General features: G+C 30.4%; 1 protein-coding gene across 1 annotated transcript in view; it reads left to right on the top strand.

Moving 5' to 3' along the window:
* Nucleotides 1-18,860, top strand: part of LOC123292634 — a 131,489-nt gene that overhangs the window by 94,154 nt on the left and 18,475 nt on the right. The gene's annotated exons all lie outside the window — the stretch shown is intronic.

Genomic DNA, 18,860 nt, shown 5'->3' on the forward strand with positions numbered 1-18,860 from the left:
TTTGGTTAAAAGCGAGAATGAAACATGGTCTTGATACATAAAAGTATAGTCTTAGTTTTGATTTTAGTTTTGTAGTGATGAGGCTTAGGCTTGAACTTTGTTCTTTGTATTACACATTGATCTTGGTCTTTTTGTAATTAACTGATTCTGTCTGGCATACTTAGTATTGTACACAAATGCAAGGCCAAACAAGACTTGCAAGACCAAGAATAACGAGTAAGACAAAGATACTAAACCAATTACACAAAATTCAAATAAAATCACGGTTTTGGTCTTGAGCTTGGTTTTGGTCTCGCTCATCGGTAGACCAAAATCAAGACAGCAAGACCAAGATTCCTTTACTCATCAGTAATAACCACTATATACAGTGTAGACTAAATACAGAGGTAAAAAAATATGTGTCTTGCATGTATAAATAAATAAAAAATATGATTAAATTAAAATTATTCTAAAATGTAAGTTGTAAATTTCCGGTCTCACGTTTTAAATACATAAAATACACTTCACTTACTACTATTACTATGGAATAACACAACAAACACATATAAATATGTGGTATATTCTCTCTACTATTTGTTGTGATGTCACTATACTAATGTTATGACGTATTTGTTGTTCTAGGTCTGTTTATTGGTATGAGTTTTTGTATTATATTATTTTATTATTATTATTATTATTATTAAGACATGTGTGTAATAATATTTTGTATAATATTATGTATATTATAGTAAGGTAACGTGTTGTACCTTAGATATAATCATAGAAGTAATAACATAGAACCGTAATGTGGCCATTCAAACGATTGATCGTTATAGAGAGAAACTTGCTGTCTCTTAGCCTGTCTTATATTACTTCTATAAAATACACAGCCATGCACGTGTTTATACAATAATTCAAAAAATATTAATATATGCGCTTTGTCAGGCTGCGAGACAAAGAGGGAAGACAGTATCTTTTTTCGGTCTCTATTTTAACGGTCAATAATTTACTTATTGCGTTTCCTATGCTTTTAAGCCTCTATGCTATATATAACCTCTTTGGGTTTAATTTACCTTGAAACACTCTATAGCAGGCATGGGCAAATGTGACTCAGAGAAGTCCTTAACATTTCTGTATCTAAATAACGAGCAAGACAGCGACAACCTAACCAGTGTCATATACCCGCCTCGCTTCCTCCTCTATGAGCAATGCGGACTTGCATAAAGGGACACACAATAAAGCTTATGGCACTCAATAAAGTTATAACCATGATGACTTTGACTTAAAATAACTCACCTATGCCTGCTCTATAGAACGGTAGAGAGAATTAATATGGTATGTTCTTGCAGAGGTGGATGGCCACTCTATGACACTTTCATTCGTTGTGTGAGTAGTCATGGTAGGGACAATAAAATCAATGCCAGCGCTTCCAGTGAAAGATTTTGGCGATAAAAGAGGCTGCAATGACTAATTTGCAATTCTTAAATTCTTCTCTCATAAACGCAAGTGCAGGGTTTATTTTTTCGTACTGACAGCAATAAGTTGGACTATGCATCACATATGTTTTACCTTAGGTCACTCGTTTTAATCGAAAGCTGTTTAGTATTTAATCTATCAAAAAATATGTAAGAGTTTTAGTGTTTAGTAAATTTTTGATCCCTGGTACTAAAACTCCATTCCACTATTATCAAATGCATATTATAGTTTGTCTGTTCACATGGAACCAAACCAGCTCAACGACCCATTAATATTAAATAAATAATTTTCTATTGTTCTTTTCTTATAAAAAATAATTATCTTCAATTATTCTTATTCTTATTAAGTGTTGTTTGTTGAATTCTTATTCTTATGTCTGTTGTCTCCTACTTTATTTTAAAATATGTAGATGAGTTTTTTATATTGTTTTATTATGTGTTATGAGAAATGTATAACAACTGTTTGTTTCTTTCAAATAAGAATTTAATTTAATAGATGTAATAGATAGTTAAATATACAGTCAAACGTCGATAAGCGAGAGTTCAAGGGAGCACAATCTCATTATCGCTTATAGAGGTTTCTCACTAACCCAAGTTTTTCGCTAATACAGGTACATGGGTAGCGTTTCTTTCTTATAGAGGTACGCAGCAATAACAAGTCACAGCAAGTACGAATGTAGTAAATATGTAATATGATAAAAAAATTATGTGCATAACATTCCTCCTAAATAATATAAATAAATAAAGCTCGACTGTCGCTTATAGAGGTATAGATAAGTAGCAGTCTCACTTACGGAGGTCTATATGGGAAAAACGACTCTCTCTTACAGAGGTTTCTGTTTCTCGCTAATAGTGGTTTTGGGAGCTTAAAATGACGGGTCCTGGCTATTACTCTCACTTATAGAGTTTTCTCACTTACCCAGGTTTGACTGTACTTCAATGCAGTTGAATAAATACAATAAATTATTTTTTAAACAAAAACTAACCATGGTAGTTATCACCCTAAGAAGCTCCTAGATCATTAACTTCCTAAATATAACCCAGAGAAATAAGACAAAAAAAAATAGATCTGCCTAAAAATTCCAAGTGAAGATATGTCAACGGGATTGATTATCTTTATTCGGACGAAAAAAAATTACCTACAAAAAGTCTATTGCAAAATGATGTTCGCAAAAAAAAATTCAAGGTCAAAGGTCGCGAAAATAGGTTTTTTTCATATATCTCGTAAACTATTAAGTTTGTGGCAGTTTCAGCTAGTTTTTTTTTGTAATAAGCGTTATGAGTGCATGATGAAGCGTATCAGAGTTGGGACAAATTATCATCTGATTGATTATAATTATTATTTAATAAGATAATTGGTTTAAAAGATTAAAGGCAAAGTTTTGAGAATGATAATTAAATTAAATTATTTCTATTAATTTTAACTAACTAGCATTTATTATAAGTATTTGCGTAGCCTAAAAACAATCAATCAATGGTTCAATGGAAAAACGAAAAAAAAATACTAATATTGTTTTAAGTAATACTCGTAAAATTGATTGTTCATTGTTATTATTAACTGATAATTTTATTTATCTCAACAAGATAGTATTTCAATTGTATATTTTTCGTCAGTTATTAAAGTATGTTTTCACTAAACAAACTGTCGCCGGTCTTCGTAGCTGATAGCTTGACTGGTGAATGGCGAAACATTTTTATTCAAAACTATCCAATGAACTTCGTTTCACCTACAATTTATTTGATTATAACTTTTGATCAGCGATTATTAATCTTAATTAACCTGCAGCTTTAATTCATTAATAGCTGCTATACCCGGTTATCCTATCCTCATATCCCGCCCACTTAATACGACCATTACTCCTATTCTCTTTTCTTGAACCTATCTCTTGAAGCTCCCTGCACTCTCTTGAAGCTCCATTAGTAGCTATACTATGCTTGGTCCCACTTAGGCCGCCCGCTAAACACAAACTTAACTTCCATCTCTTGAACAATTAAATGGCTTCGGCCTGGCATGGGCCTTCGGTGTTGAAGATTGCTGCCCTCGCATACAGCATCAGTTTATTAAAACATATGTTTGGCCGCACAAAATTATACCTGCAGGTAAGTATTCTTCAGGCTTCAAGCAATTATGCGTTGAATGCAAAAAACCACATCTTTCGATATATAGCTCCGAGTGAAGATCAGTCACCACTCACTGATTGACTGAAGCATACAAATTCTAAAAGACGTCTAGAATGTATATTATTTCTCGAGCATGTTTTTCTGTCGGCCCGCGAAATCTTTTTTATTCCATTATCAAATTCCATGATTTACCCCTCATTTTAAAGCTTTTTATGCTTACTAATAGAGAAAAATTTCTCCACAGTTTAAAACACACTGCAGAATTACACACGAGTCGACTATAATCTAGCAAGGTATTTTTTTGAAGCGTTGTGTATACCTATAAAATTATTTGCTTAGTAATACATGTAAGAAAAATACCCAAACAAAAGTAAAATCAAATCCAAATAAACCCAAAAATATGTTGATTAACGAGTATCCTTGAACATTTTACATGATAGTGTTATATCCACGTCATTTTACGTAGAAAAACCAAAAAAATTCATGATGATCTAATTTTGAGATTCTTTATTCTTTTTAACCACAAATTCATAAGAAATTCCAAATGACTTTGACGTGGTATGGAAATATACGATTACTTAGAAATATAAAAAAATTATTAATTTATTTATATTTAAATATTTTATCAAAATTTGTGACATCATAAAATAAATACAGCTGTTTTATTATTTCATATATTGGAAAATTAACAGATTTTTTTTGTTTGTTATTGAATTAGCAGAAATGTATGCATAGAAACAAACGAAATCAGTTTCTACTGAATATTTTAAAATCTATCCTAATCGAAATACTTATTATTTAACTCTTTATGTTTATAATAAATACATAACAGAAAATATCAAAATTGGTTCTGAATTTTCTACAAGGAGTACAAAAACGAACCTAGATTTTTTTGATTCCTTTGAAAAAATTGTTTGCTGAGTGTATCAACTTGAGGTTTTTTGCATTGGCTTCCGAAAATTATCCTAAAAAGAGTCTATATAGCTTAAAGCGGCACTTTTTTGCTTTAACCCCCGCGCCATTGGGCTGACGGAGGTTTATATCGTAAAGTAACTCAGATAACTTTTAAAAGATTTAAAAAAAGTCAAAATGCTAAAATGACCCTAAATTTAAGATATTTTTACTAATAAACGTTTCCATGCACCTCCCTCCCTCTTTCGGGGGTCTGAAAGGCTCTCAAAATGAAAAATACCATTTTTTGGTAATTAAGACTTTGAATGACGTATATAGGCGTTCTTGGGGTCGCTGATCTCGAATTTTCAAAACGTTTAATTTCTTACCCCTTACCCTCTTTTAGCCTACATAAGTAGGCCCCCAAAATAAATAAAACCATATTTATACCGGGTGTAAAAACGTTGGAATAATGCTTCTGTAAGCCACTTAAGTGAACCCAAAGATCACAGCTAATTGATTTAAAAAACATTCTAGTTTCATATCATAATTCTTCATAAAAATATTAAAGTTCAAAAATAATTTGTTAATAATATTCTGTATTCTAATAAATTATGTCAGTATAATTAAAATCATAAAAGTTTCATCCACTTTATATCTGTAATTTGATTAACGGAAAATTTATTATATTTTTCACGTCATTTAATTAAGTTTTATATACAAAAAATCGTGCAACAGATAAGAAAAACGAATATTTATATTATGATTTTATGTGTGATAAAAATTATAATGCCTATAGAATAATATATTCTAGGAGTGTTTGTATTTTATCATGAAACAATATTTATAATAGAGCAGAAAAAAATCATTTCTATCATATCCAATTGTTATCTGACCCAAGCCAAACTTCACTCGTGCTTAATGGAAGTACGTGCATGGAAGCAACTTTCAGTAAAAGGTTCGATTTTAGTTAAGATTCGATACATCATGGTCTTGCGATTATAATTAATGTTTTTAATATGATACATACAGCGTAAACTAAATATTGATCTTGTCTAGTAATCTTAATTAAAGAGAATTGAAAATAATACACTCGACCCGATAACTTTTTAATTCTCTTTAAGATTACTAGACAAGATATTTGTCAATATTTAGTTTACGCTGTATGTATCATATTAAAAATCATCAATTATAATCGAGAGACCATGATGTAAATAAATATCGTATACATAATTAAAAGTAAATAAAAGCAAAAATAATAATAACATTAATTAACTTAAAATAATGCCTTAAAAAGGCATGCAGTACAAAAGGGGACAACGTTTTCTGCCATCATGTCCTGGTGTATAAGGAGTGTTAACACAAAAATAAGACCATATTTTATTATGAATAGAAATGATTATATTTTAATTGATAATGAAAACAATTGTACTTTTTTTTCTTATAATCTGTATAAAAAAAAGCATACATTTAATTTATATATTTTCAAGTTGTGTACATACATAATAAAATTCTTATCAGTTATCAAATAAATTGTATCCATCCATAATTACGTGATATCAAAAAAAAAAAAAGAAGAAATTGTTGAATGATAATATAATATTATTATTTAAATATTAAAAACGATGTTAATTTTTTTTCTTCTATTATCAGTATAATAAATTTTTTATAAATACTGATAAGATAAAAGTCTATTTAAAGCGAATCTTATGATTATGTGTGTATCAGAATTTGTATAGATAACAATTATTATGTGGAAAACAGACTGGTCATTTACGTAGTAAAATGTGTAACCACATGAATATAACCCGATATAATCCGTGAAAGAGAGAGGGGAATAATAAGAGAGAGAGAGAGAGAGAGAGAGAGATTAAGGGTAATACATACTATGATATTCATTTAAGGATGTACGAGTGCCAGGGCAATTTTGGATAAAAGACTTGATTTTTTTAAATATGAAATCGGACTAAGTCTAAATCAGTCTAAAAATTTTAGAAGGGGGATCAAAATTCATCATCAAAGTTGAAAATAAAGAACAAATTATCAATTTGGGTCTATCGGAATATACTTTTTATTACTAAAAGTGCGTGGCCTAATACTAAAACTGACTTTGTAAGAATGTTCTCTCGTGTACCACTTACCATGTTTTTCAGTTTTGTGTAGACCCTCTGATTAGCTAAAATTGTATTCTTGAAAATTCATCAACTTCAAATGTGCTTTGACTAAATTCTAAGTAGTGAGGTGTCAAAGAAAAAAACAATAAAAAAACACATTTTTCATTTATAAATGAGACTGAAGCCAAAATAAAACTAAGTATTTTAGTGAGAGAGATGAACCTGGTGCTTTGATAAACAATTGGCAATATTTGGTGTCAATTTACTAAGGTTTAATCTTAAATCTCCACGGTTTATTGTGACCAGTCTATTTTTTTGTCAGGAGACGGATAACCGGGCTGAAACCTTTTTTTCACCAGATTCGAAGATGGAAAAATAATTACATGTTTTCTGGCGATATTCCATATATGTGTGATAAGCTACAAATATATCTTTTTGAAGCAAAAATAGCTGATATCCGTTTTTTACACCATGTATATATGAAATATATCAAGGTATACAAAGTTTAGTCCCAACTTTGTAACGCTTAGAAATTTTGATGCAGCGAGCAAAATAGGTGTTCATAAAATCCATTTCCGGTTGCCCGTTTGAATGTCTATCCACCCGTCTGTATATCCACACGATAACTCAAAAACAAAAAAAGGATATTAAGCTGAAATTTTTATATTGTGCTAAGGAAGTAAAAAGTGAGGTCGAGTTCATAAATGAGCAACGTAGGTCAATTGGGAATTTTGTACACCGTTAGAGATAAAACAATAGTTTATATGCAAAAAAATGTTCCTTATAATAAAATAAAGAACTTTTGTTTAGAACATTTTTTTCGTTAACATCACTGTTTACTCGTGAGGGCGGAAATTAGGCGCAAATTATATTGTATGTATTATATGGGAATATCAGCTATGTGTGTATGACATGTATGTGGCTCTCTAGGAGTTGCTATCTTTCTTTACTTACTATCAATAAACTCATAACTTCTTCGTATGAGAAAGCCAGTTGGATAGTCTTATGCATTTTTTAAATAAAATGAATGTTTAAAAGATCGTAGCAAAATGTTAGTTTTAAATTCTATTTTTAGAGTCCAATTTACAATAGTGTAAACTTATTTCGATCTTATTACCTACCTACCATACATATACGATCGTTTAAACTACTCCACAAAATATGGAAAAACTTACGTGTTTATATCTAACCAATGTTGTTTACACGTGTATGAATAAATTCCGCCCATATATCCAAAGGTGTTAAAAATAGAAACAGATGTACGAATATTATACGATCGAACATGAGAATACATGAAGAATATAATAAAATTTCTATTACATAAAATATTCAGATATTTTATTGTGAATAAATTAATTAAAGCAAAATTCATAAATGAAAATTACCAAAGTAGCGAATGACCAAGCTTAACGACATAATCGAGGTTTCCAATGGTATCTATTGGACAATCCAGCCTTGATTGATATTCTTGTCCTTGCTTGTGCTTAAGTCTAATGTACATAGGATGCCTAAGCCTTAAATCTAATGAGTTTTTGTTTATCCAAGCAAACCATGGATTTTTTCACTGGATTTTCTCAATCAAGATTAATAAATTAAGTCTTTAGTTTTCAAACACTTGCCCAAGCGCTGGTAAAGACATCGTGCGTTGAATTTCCAGTCCTTAAACAAGCCTCGACCAAGTATAATGAACCTACTTTGCCGTCATTTCTTATTTACATTGTTTGCTATTATAGTAGAGAATAGTCGAGTTGTTTTACAGCAAATTTTTTGTGACTTCTTCCACGCTTGATTTCAAATTACCGTCATACTGCCAGTCTGTGGTATCTGCTACTATTTTTCCATAAAAGTACGTGTCGTGAAAAGAAAATCGCACTTGAGTTTATCCGGTTAGGAAAGTGCAGGCTATAACGCGGCAGTAAATGTTTTCAAAGTGTAAATTGCCCAGCGATCAGCAAGGAACAACATTAATTATTATTACCATTGATTTTTCAACAAGCTTTATCTATTTAAACAATTTAATTTGCATTTCCTTTGACATATATTTCCTATTTGAAAACCATAAACAATATTATAATTTTAAATCAAAGTATTAAACAAGCAAAAAATTCAGTATAGCCAAACTACAGTGTGTTCGCATTTAAGATGAAGACACCATCAAATTTTCATGGAATATCGATTTGAAATTTTGCACAATCATACAAGAGGATGAGTCACTTTCTTTAAGATACAATAACCGAGATGAACTATAAACTCAGCCTACTACAAATTAACAAATAAGAATGATTCATAATAATGGTCCCGGAATAAAGCACATTAGTGATAGCTAGCGAAAAAATTACAGCTGAAAAGAAGGACCCAAAATTAGTAGGTTTCAAAAAAAAGTCCAATAAGATCGGATCAAATTTGCCTGTGTTATCAGAAAAATCAAATTTTTTAACTTTATGACGTCATCAGAATCTAAAAAATTTAATTTTGCTCTATCACATTCATATTTTATCCAATTTTTATAAACCAAGTATGTAATCCTACTAAATTTGGGTCATACTTTTCAAATTTGTGATTAAAATTAACCTAGCTCTATTAGGTTTCAAGAATGTGGATGCCTCGTCGCGGAATTAAACACATAAGTGATAGCTAGCGAAAAACTAACATCACATCTGAAAATAATGACCCAATATTAGTGCGTTTTAAAAAAAATTCCATTAAGATCGGATCAAATTTGCCTGTGTTATCAAAATAAACAAATTTTAATCATCAGAATTCAAAAAAATTAATTTTGCTCTATCACATCCAAATTTTATCCAATTTTGATAAACCAAGTATGTAATTCTACTAAATTTGGTCTATACTTTTCAAATTTGTGAATGAAATTAACCTAGCTCTAACAGGTTTCAAGAATGCGGTGTACACGTCCCGGAATTAAGCAAATAAGTGATAGCTATGAAAAGAATGGCCCAAAATTAGTGGGTTTCAATAAAAATTCTAATAAAATTGAATCAAGTTTGCCTGTGTTATCAAAAAAATAAAATTTTTTATCTTTATGACGTCATCAGAATCAAAAAAATAATAATTTTGCTCTATCACATCCAAATTTTATCCAATTTTGATAAACTATGTATGTAATCGTACTAAATTGGGTCATACTTTTCAAATTTGTGATCAAAATTAATCTAGCTCTAATAGATTTCAAGAATGTGAAGTCCTGGTCCCGCAATTAACCATATAAGTGATAGCTCTCGAAAAATTGACATCTCAGCTTAAAAGAATGACAAAAAATTAGTGGGTTTATCTTAAATGCAACACACTGTATATAAAGGTGTAAAATATTCCATTAAAATTCACGTGCATATTAGAAACGTAAATGGGTTAATAATATTTTATGAAAATCAATTGTACATTTTAAAATTCATGAAGCAATAATATAATGTTTATAATATTTTTTGTTAATTGTAAATAAAAAAGTTGTCACGCATATAGGTATACTCCTAGTCTTGGAAAATTTTCCTCAGCAAAATGTTCATCATTACACTACACTCAATTCTAGTAAATCAAAGTTTACGTTTCAAAATTTATTGTTTATATCGGTTTTTAATTTGTATATTATTAAAAGTATTTCAAGCCCTTGAAGAAACATCTAAAATCATGTTGGCTTAGTGAAAATTGATATCAATCTATGTTGGAATGTGCATAAAACTAAAAAATGTACAATTTCAAAATGTTCATTTGGCAATTTGCAAATCATTTAAAAAAAAAAGTTTTATTTCATAATATTCAAGGTTTTTATAAAATGTCTCAGAAATCAGTAAAAATATAGATACTAAGAATTGTAAAATTCGCTCTCAAAATAGTGGCTTTACTGGCCACAGCAAAAAATCATACTTGTCAGTTTAGTATGAAAGTTTATCTGTATTTTTGCTAATCGTAATTAAAAACAAGTGTAAACAAGCTATTGACTGAGTTAGTTGTTGAAATACCATATGTATTGTATAAACAGTGTTAATTTCGCAATCGCTTGTTTTTTTACGTCTTGTAAGTAAAGAAAGATAGCCACTATTACACACAAAGTAATAAGAGTAGAGTATCTTTCTCCTCACTTCGTCAGTGTACATATTATTTCCTTTAATCAAATATATACAGTAAATGTAGTCTTAATAAAATACAAATATACAATATAATATCTAATTGGCGCCCTCCCGGGTAAACAGTGATGAAAAAAAAAGATTGGAACAAAAGTTGTTTATTGTTTTATAAGGAGCAATTTTTACATTTAAACTATTGATCTATCTCTAATAGTTGACAAGATGAGTCGGTCTTACGGATGAAAAAGATGAAATATTTAAAACTTTAGATGAAAAATGTTAAGTTTTTATAAGGATCAATTTTCTAATTTAGAGTTTTATTCTATCTCTTACCCTTTTTGGATATAAATTGGCTATTGGCTAAGAAATCCGAAGAACTAGGTCAAATCTGATGTCAGAACATGATTTTCCCCATCAAACTCTACAATTTTTGAGATCATTTTTTAATAGGTGGCGGCTCTAGCGAGATCTAAAATTATATATATATGGTAGAATGCAAAGGGGCCTTTTTCTTTTTCTTTTTTGGGACACTTTATATACGATTATCATAGCAATTATTCTTATTTCTATGGTGTAGTAATACATTTAAACAATTAAGTCTTGTTCAACAAATCTTTTTTTATGGTTAATTTCTAATTATATTGTGACGAATTTCTTTTATAATATACATTATCATCAAATCAATCAATAACAGTCTAATTTGCTGACGTGTAGAAGCGCTATTTAAACCTTTTATAAGTTCATAACAATGATAAATAATAAAAAACAATTTAAAAACTAGGGACACATACACTCGATCCCCGGTAATGCGGCAAACGTTTTGCAGGGTAGTGTAAGGCTATCGAAATTTTCGGACTATAGAGTACTGTCTGAGACCCTTTATAGCGCGAAATTTTTTACAAAATGTCACCTTATAATCCGACAAATCACAAATCCAGTGATAAGATTCTATATGCTATATTCAATAATATGAATCAATTTACCATCTTTTGATTAAAAAAAAATAGTTTGGATTACAAGAGACGTCGGATTAGCCAGGAGCCGGATAACCGGAGATCCACTGTATTAAACGTTGTTGGCAAAAATGTTTCCCAATTTGCCTACAACCGATCACGCACTGAAATCGAGGTACGAATGACTATTTCAGAGTCAACAGCAAATGTAAAACAATTTAAAAATTTTCAAATTATAAAAAGATTTAAAAATATTACCTAGAGAGAATATATCTACAAACAATTATTTCAAGAAATACCTGAAATCACCGTTAGTTATTCTTGTTTTAAATATCATCTCATCGTCAATATATTTAAATATGAAAGGTTTGAAAATACTAAACGAATGCTAAATACAATTTTAATTATTTTTTATTTTATTTTGTATTTTTTAAATTATAGTATTATTACCTACCTCTACTTACCTCTCCAATTCATCTCATAGACAAGTTTATATGTTTAAATGTATTTATTAAATATAAATATTATAAATACTAACAGGTTTATTTTATGATATTTACCTCTTTTGCTTACTTACATTATCGAAAATAAATTTATTAATGATAGATTTTTAAGAAAGATTTTATAAAAGAAAATACCGACTACACATGATGTAAATACCGCCAGGTTATAGAACATCCATGGGCAAACGTGGCTAAGAGAAACCACTCAGACTTCTGTATCTAACATACGAGTAAGACAGTGATACCCTAACCAGTGTCAACCAATAATACAAGTAAGACAGAGAGACAACATTTTTTTTCTACCTATCTCATTACTATTAGAGAAACTGAGATAGGAAGAATGGTCGTATACCTGTCTCGCTTCCTCCTCTATGAGCAATGCGGACTTGCATAAAGAGACACACAATTAACTTTATGGCACGCAATAAACTTATAACAATGGTAGCTTTGACTTAAAATAACTCGCCCACGCCTGTTGTATAGAATTATATTATAGACTTTGTAAATATGTTTGAATGATTATAAATCTTTGAAGGTACCGGTCTTCCCCAAGATGTACCGTTTTATGACTGTTAAATTTCGTCAAACTCAGCTGGTTTTTAACCCTTCCTAGGGTAATAAAAAAACAGTTCATCAATCGTTATGTTCTAGGTATCTATTTTTTACGATGAATCGGTAAAAAATATTTTATTAACACGTAGTCCTTAATTCAGACTAATATTCAATTTATATAATTTATTTATACAATCCTGATATTATAGATATGACAAAGTACATTTTTTCACTTAGAGTATTTTAAATTTTAAAAAACAATTCTAGATATAAAAAAAATTTTGATTGTAGGATCTAGCAAAGTTGTTGCGGCTGTTACAGGACACTGGTTGAGCCTGGCAGTGTATCACGACTACTGCAGGAGCTGTCACAGTGGTGAGGAGGAGGAGATAATGTCTCATTTTCTCTGTCACTGTCCAGCTCTTGCCATGAGAAGATCGACTTACTTGAGCCAGCCTCTCTTTGACGACCTCTCCGACCTAAAGTCTGTCAACGTCAAATCACTCCTGCTGTTCTTAAACAGCTGAAAATGGTTCATGGAGTGGCTGGGGATGGACCAATCATTTTTCGGTATCACAACGGATCCTATGGTCTAAGTGTGCCCCACTCCAAGATAGCCACTCTAACCTAACCTAACCTAACCTAACCTAACCTAACCTAAGCTAATACACATTTAAGTACAAAGATACACATTTCCAAGGATTCGAAAAATAATATAGGACAGGTTTTCAAGTACCGCTATACACTCTAGATAGTATACTAGTTGATAATTTATTCAACTATAGCAAAATTTTAGCCAATACAGCCTGTGTATTAATAAATTATCATAATATGATAATTGTTTTTACCAGCTAAATAATAATTTAAAGTATAGGTATATAATAGTAATTATAGTTAGTTATATAGACATTTATAAAATTTACTTTTTAAAACACAGTTATGTGTACTTTTAAATAACTTAACTGTAGATACCGTAAAATTTTATGTCCATTAATATTATATGGACCTACATGCTACATTGCCTTACTTTATTATTTTACCCGTTCGTTCATTTTGAATACATTTTGCATTAAAAAACGAATTTTGATTTTATTAAAATAGATAGTTCACTCATGAAATGGCTTTTCTTAAGAATTCTTTTATTTTTTTCCTATGTCAGTCCATCGAATTCCATTAGCGTATTTAGCAAACTCGTTGCAACAATCCTTTCATATGTATTACTTTTGGCAATAAATTAATCTGTTCTTCTTTCTAACCTTGTTATTAATCTATCAATGTAAAATATACGAAAATTCTCACGAAAATGTGGAAATAAGAAACAGAGATATAAGGTTAATTCTCACAATTAACTCTGCTGATTTTATCAAGAAGAAGATAAAACTGAAATGCGCATTCTGTGTGAATATGGAAGGCCCTCTCTCAAAAGGAATCACTTGCGATGAGTTCATCTGCACTCATGTGAAATCAATGAAATGTCGCCCAATTTCTTAAAGTTTATTAAAACTATAGGGCTTCTGCAGCATCTTTGCTCAATCATCTTTGCTTCTGCAGCATCTCCCAACTCAAATCTAGTCTAATGTAGCCTAAACGATTATTTAGAATAATCAAAACATATATTGGATTCTGCGATGCTATAAATTGTATAATGTTATAAGAATAAAATAATAGGTATTGTTTTTGAATGTTTTATGATAATAAATTATTCCATAATTAGGCTTATATAGTCGAAGTCTCTAAGCCAAAAATTAAAAGTATTCATTTCCTCCATATGGGTTTTACTTACTACGTACCTAAGTCAGGCTATTAAGAATACTAAAGATAAAAGTGACCTTGATTCGTTTATGCTGAAATTAAAAAGATGATCTAAAAACTTTATTAAAGTCCTTATCCGTTAGACAGTAAACTTAAAATTTGCAGCCATGGGTAGTACGTACTGTTCTAAAAATGAAACAATTATTAACATACCGTAGGGCTTGTGGAAAGCGGAGCCACTCAGATCCAAGATTATAGTTTTATGAAATCATGCCGAATATCTTTGGGCAGAGCTTAAAAAATGAAATTAAATACAGTCAAACCTGGGTAAGTGAGATCTGGGTAAGTGAGATCTGGATAAGTGAGAAAACTCTATAAGTGAGAGTAATAGCCAGGACCAGCCATTTTGAGCTCCCAAAACCTCTACTAGCGAGAAACAGAAACCTTTGTAAGAGAGAGTCGTTTTTCCCTCATGGACCTCCGTAAGTGAGACTGCTACTTATCCTATACCTCTATAAGCGGCAGTCGAGTTTTAGTTATTTATATTATTTAGGAGGAATATTTACTACATTCGTACTTGCTGTGACTTATTATTGCTGCGTACCTCTATAAGAAAGAAACGCTACCCATGTACCTGTATTAGCGAGAAACTCGGGTTAGTGAGAAACCTCTATAAGCGAGAATGAGATTGTACTCCTTTGAACTCTCGCTTATCGAGGTTTGACTGAAATTCCGAAAGACTTCTACACATTAATATTTTCCATACTTGATTGCTACTTGAATTTTTCCAAATATTTAATTCGCATACCCGAAGACATAAAAAGAGGAACAATTTTGGGGGATTTCATCTTGCAAAGTATTCACGGAAAAAAACAGAAAAAAATGAATTTAAATTTTTAATAGGTTTTTAAGGTATTTAATTATGGTTGCTGAACAATATCAGAAAAAAAATCATTAACATTTGACAAAACATGTAACAGACAATTTTTTTTTACTAAGTTGTATCAAATCCTTGAACCTTGATAGCACGAACTTAAATTTTTCCCAATTAAACCGTGTCCAATTGAAGTTTGTTCTTAAAAACGAATTATAATTTCAATTTTCCTTTACAAAATACATTTTTATAAAATCTTTTAGGTGTGGTCATTAATAAAACAAACTATTTTTAAACTAAAAAGTACTACTATTATAAAAATGCACTCTTCTCTTGGTATGCAACTTACTACAAGAAGCAAGTTGAAGTAAATAAAATTAAAAAACGTAGTAATATGTGAGTAGTAAAATAGATAATTGATGGTTGTTGATTTCATTTAGATGCAACAGTATTTCTTGTAAAAAAAACATTCTTTTAAGTTACAATTTGACCCTCCTAAATAAAATATTCGTTTTTTTATAATAAAAATGAGATGAGAAAAATATGTACATAAAAATTAAAAAAAATACAACAAACACACTCTGTCTGTTGTATTATTATACATCTAATTTAAATATTAGTCACAGTCAGGCAGGTAAAAATTTATAATATTTATGTGTACTAAAAATAAATAATATTTATGCACATAACAACACACATATACACACTTAAAAAAAAACAAGTATATAGATTACATATAACTGGGTTTATAACAGAAACAGTCAACCATTCACTGGCATATAATCCACGATGGGTGATATTTAAATTTAGCGGGGTATGTCGAGGGTAATGAAGAAAACATGGCTATATGTAAAAGGAATTCTGGCAGCAGCAGTAACAACAACATACACACACACACACAAATACAATGTATAATATAGCCGAAAGCATTTTATGACTCGGACATTCCATTATATGCGCAAGGGGGAATATGCGCACCAAACCACACCGCACAGATGACGTCAATTATTATATGTTTGTAACGTGTTATCCCCCTGTACACTTCACCATCCATATACGTATATATCGTACTTCGTACCACCACATAATTATGTATGTCCTGTCCTAGGTTGTTTGGTTTGCTGCCATGTTGTTGGCAGGCATGTGACGTCATAAACGTATTGCTTAGTCGTTCGAGTCGATCGACTACGAGATACGTTGATTCTTTTATTCAATGTATATAATAATAATAATTGTAGAGTATATAATACAATACTACATACTATATTTATGTATGTGTGTGTGAGCGCTTGTTGGATGATTTCAATACTACTATAAAAAAGGATACATATATTGTGACTTTTGTATAAAATTATACCGTACGATTACAAAAAATTCGTTTGTATATGTTATAATGTTTGCTGTTCGAAGTAAATTCGCAAATTGGAAACAATACACTGGTCAACAACAACAAAAATTGTTTTTAAATGTGGCAACAATTTTCCTCTAACAACTGTTGTTTTTGAGTTACATCTAACTACTTTTCTTCACTATCTTTACTTAAATTTGCAATTTTTATTGGGCACTGAGACATATTTTCCTGTTGTTTTCGATATGTCATCGTCAAGAAAATGTTGTGTGCTTAATCTCGATTGCTTTTGCTATATTTGTGGTGAATATGCATTTACAAAATATCGAAAACCTAAAATTGTGTAATCAGGACCATGAGTTCCTCATATTGTACGCCAGGAATTTGTGGTATGTCTTCGGTTACGGTCCAGTGGAAAAAGAGATGACGTAATGTTCGTATCACTCATGATTTGACCTCGAAACCATTATGGCAATTTCTACTTTTGCGTTTCGAAAAAAACGGAATTAACCCTGGAAATCGAAATAATTGGTCATATCCTTACTTATCTTCCAGTCAACGACCTCAACTAAAATTACGAAAGTTACAACTCAGCATATCTAAATCTTCTAATGACCCAAATCCCTGTGAACCTGAACGAAATACATCAAGTGAAGATTCTGATTCAGTTTACAAATTTAAGAAAGAACTACAACCATTTAATCAGAAAGAACTAAATGACTTAGTGAATGGTCCTACTTAGTGTACAACATTAGCATAAAAATCCACTTCTTGCATCCGCATTTAGACCGATTTCCACAAAATTTGAGTGATTTTAGTGAGGAGCAGAGTGAAAGATTCCATCAGAATCTTCGGACATTGAAACAGCGTTATCAGGGACAAACAACTAAAATTAGTAACAGATATCAACTACCTTTGATTGAAGGAAATTATTTCTACTTTTGGAAATACTTAACGGACCATAGAAATCGGTAAAAAATCTGTATTCGTCAAGAAAAAAAATTTACTGTTTTTTTTATCTGTGAGAATTGCAAAAGATAACAAAAATATTATTGTATAGGGCTATTTGTTTGCATAGTTCATGATTATTAGTTTTAGAATTTTTCTGAAAGAAAATAGCTTGTTACAGTCGATTGGCCATTATATCATTAAAAAACTAAATAGACATTATACCTATCCTAGCTTTTGACTTCGCACAGCAACTATTAATATGGTATGGTGTGTTTAGATTACATAATAACATTTTTTTTAGAAAAATAACATTCTGCGATAAAAATGCAATAAAAAATTAATGTATTTATGAAGGTTAATTCATAAAAATAATATAAATACGTAAAATATATATATTACAGGCATGAAAAATATCAAACAATTGAAATAACTTAGGTATATCGTTTCAATGGAATTTTACCCGGGAAGAATATTGCGCTTAGTATGTTTTTGTGCTTATTACGATTGGTTGCTAAAACATCCCTTTTTTATCAACAAAATATGGGATAGCCTTTCTCACCATCACTACAGGTATGTGTTACGTAAAGTGAACTAATTAACTCAAATGATCATAACAAACTCTTGATTACGCGAGCAGTTGTGGCGATTAAAATAATCACGGAATGCATCATTCATAGTTTTCAAAGATTACAATTTTTTTTGTGAAATTTAATTTTGTACTTGACTAAAAATTAATTTTCAGGGGTTAATTGCAAAATAAATCAAACAATTGTGAAGTTATATTTGTAAAGGGGTTAAAGAAAATGTGACGCAGCATGATTAAGGGTGATGCAGGAGAAAAAAAAATTGCGTGACGTAATTTATATAATAGAAACAATAATAATAAAAAAAACATGTTTCAGGAAGAATTATTCCCTGAGAAGCACTGAATCATAAAACATTGAGGTTTTCATTTACATTTATTTTCAAATTTTTGCCATTACTCTGGGTTCTTATTTATGTCCCACCTTTTGAAGCAGGTTCTTTGATGTTTAAACTAGGATACCAACCAGAAGTACTCGGCAACTAATTTTTACCTAAACATGCTATATAGTAACAAAGATAGTACAAAATATTATGTGTAGTACCTACCGCACTGTACGCCACTTCATATTAACCGTCTCTTCACTATCGCCCTCCCCCCTCCCCTTGCCCCTCTATTCCACTTATATTATGTTATTCGTCGTCAGTCGTCACGCATATGTATATAATATACTTACTATAGGTTA

The sequence above is a fragment of the Chrysoperla carnea genome, chromosome 2, assembly GCF_905475395.1.
Source record: "Chrysoperla carnea chromosome 2, inChrCarn1.1, whole genome shotgun sequence".
Lineage (NCBI taxonomy): Eukaryota > Metazoa > Arthropoda > Insecta > Neuroptera > Chrysopidae > Chrysoperla > Chrysoperla carnea.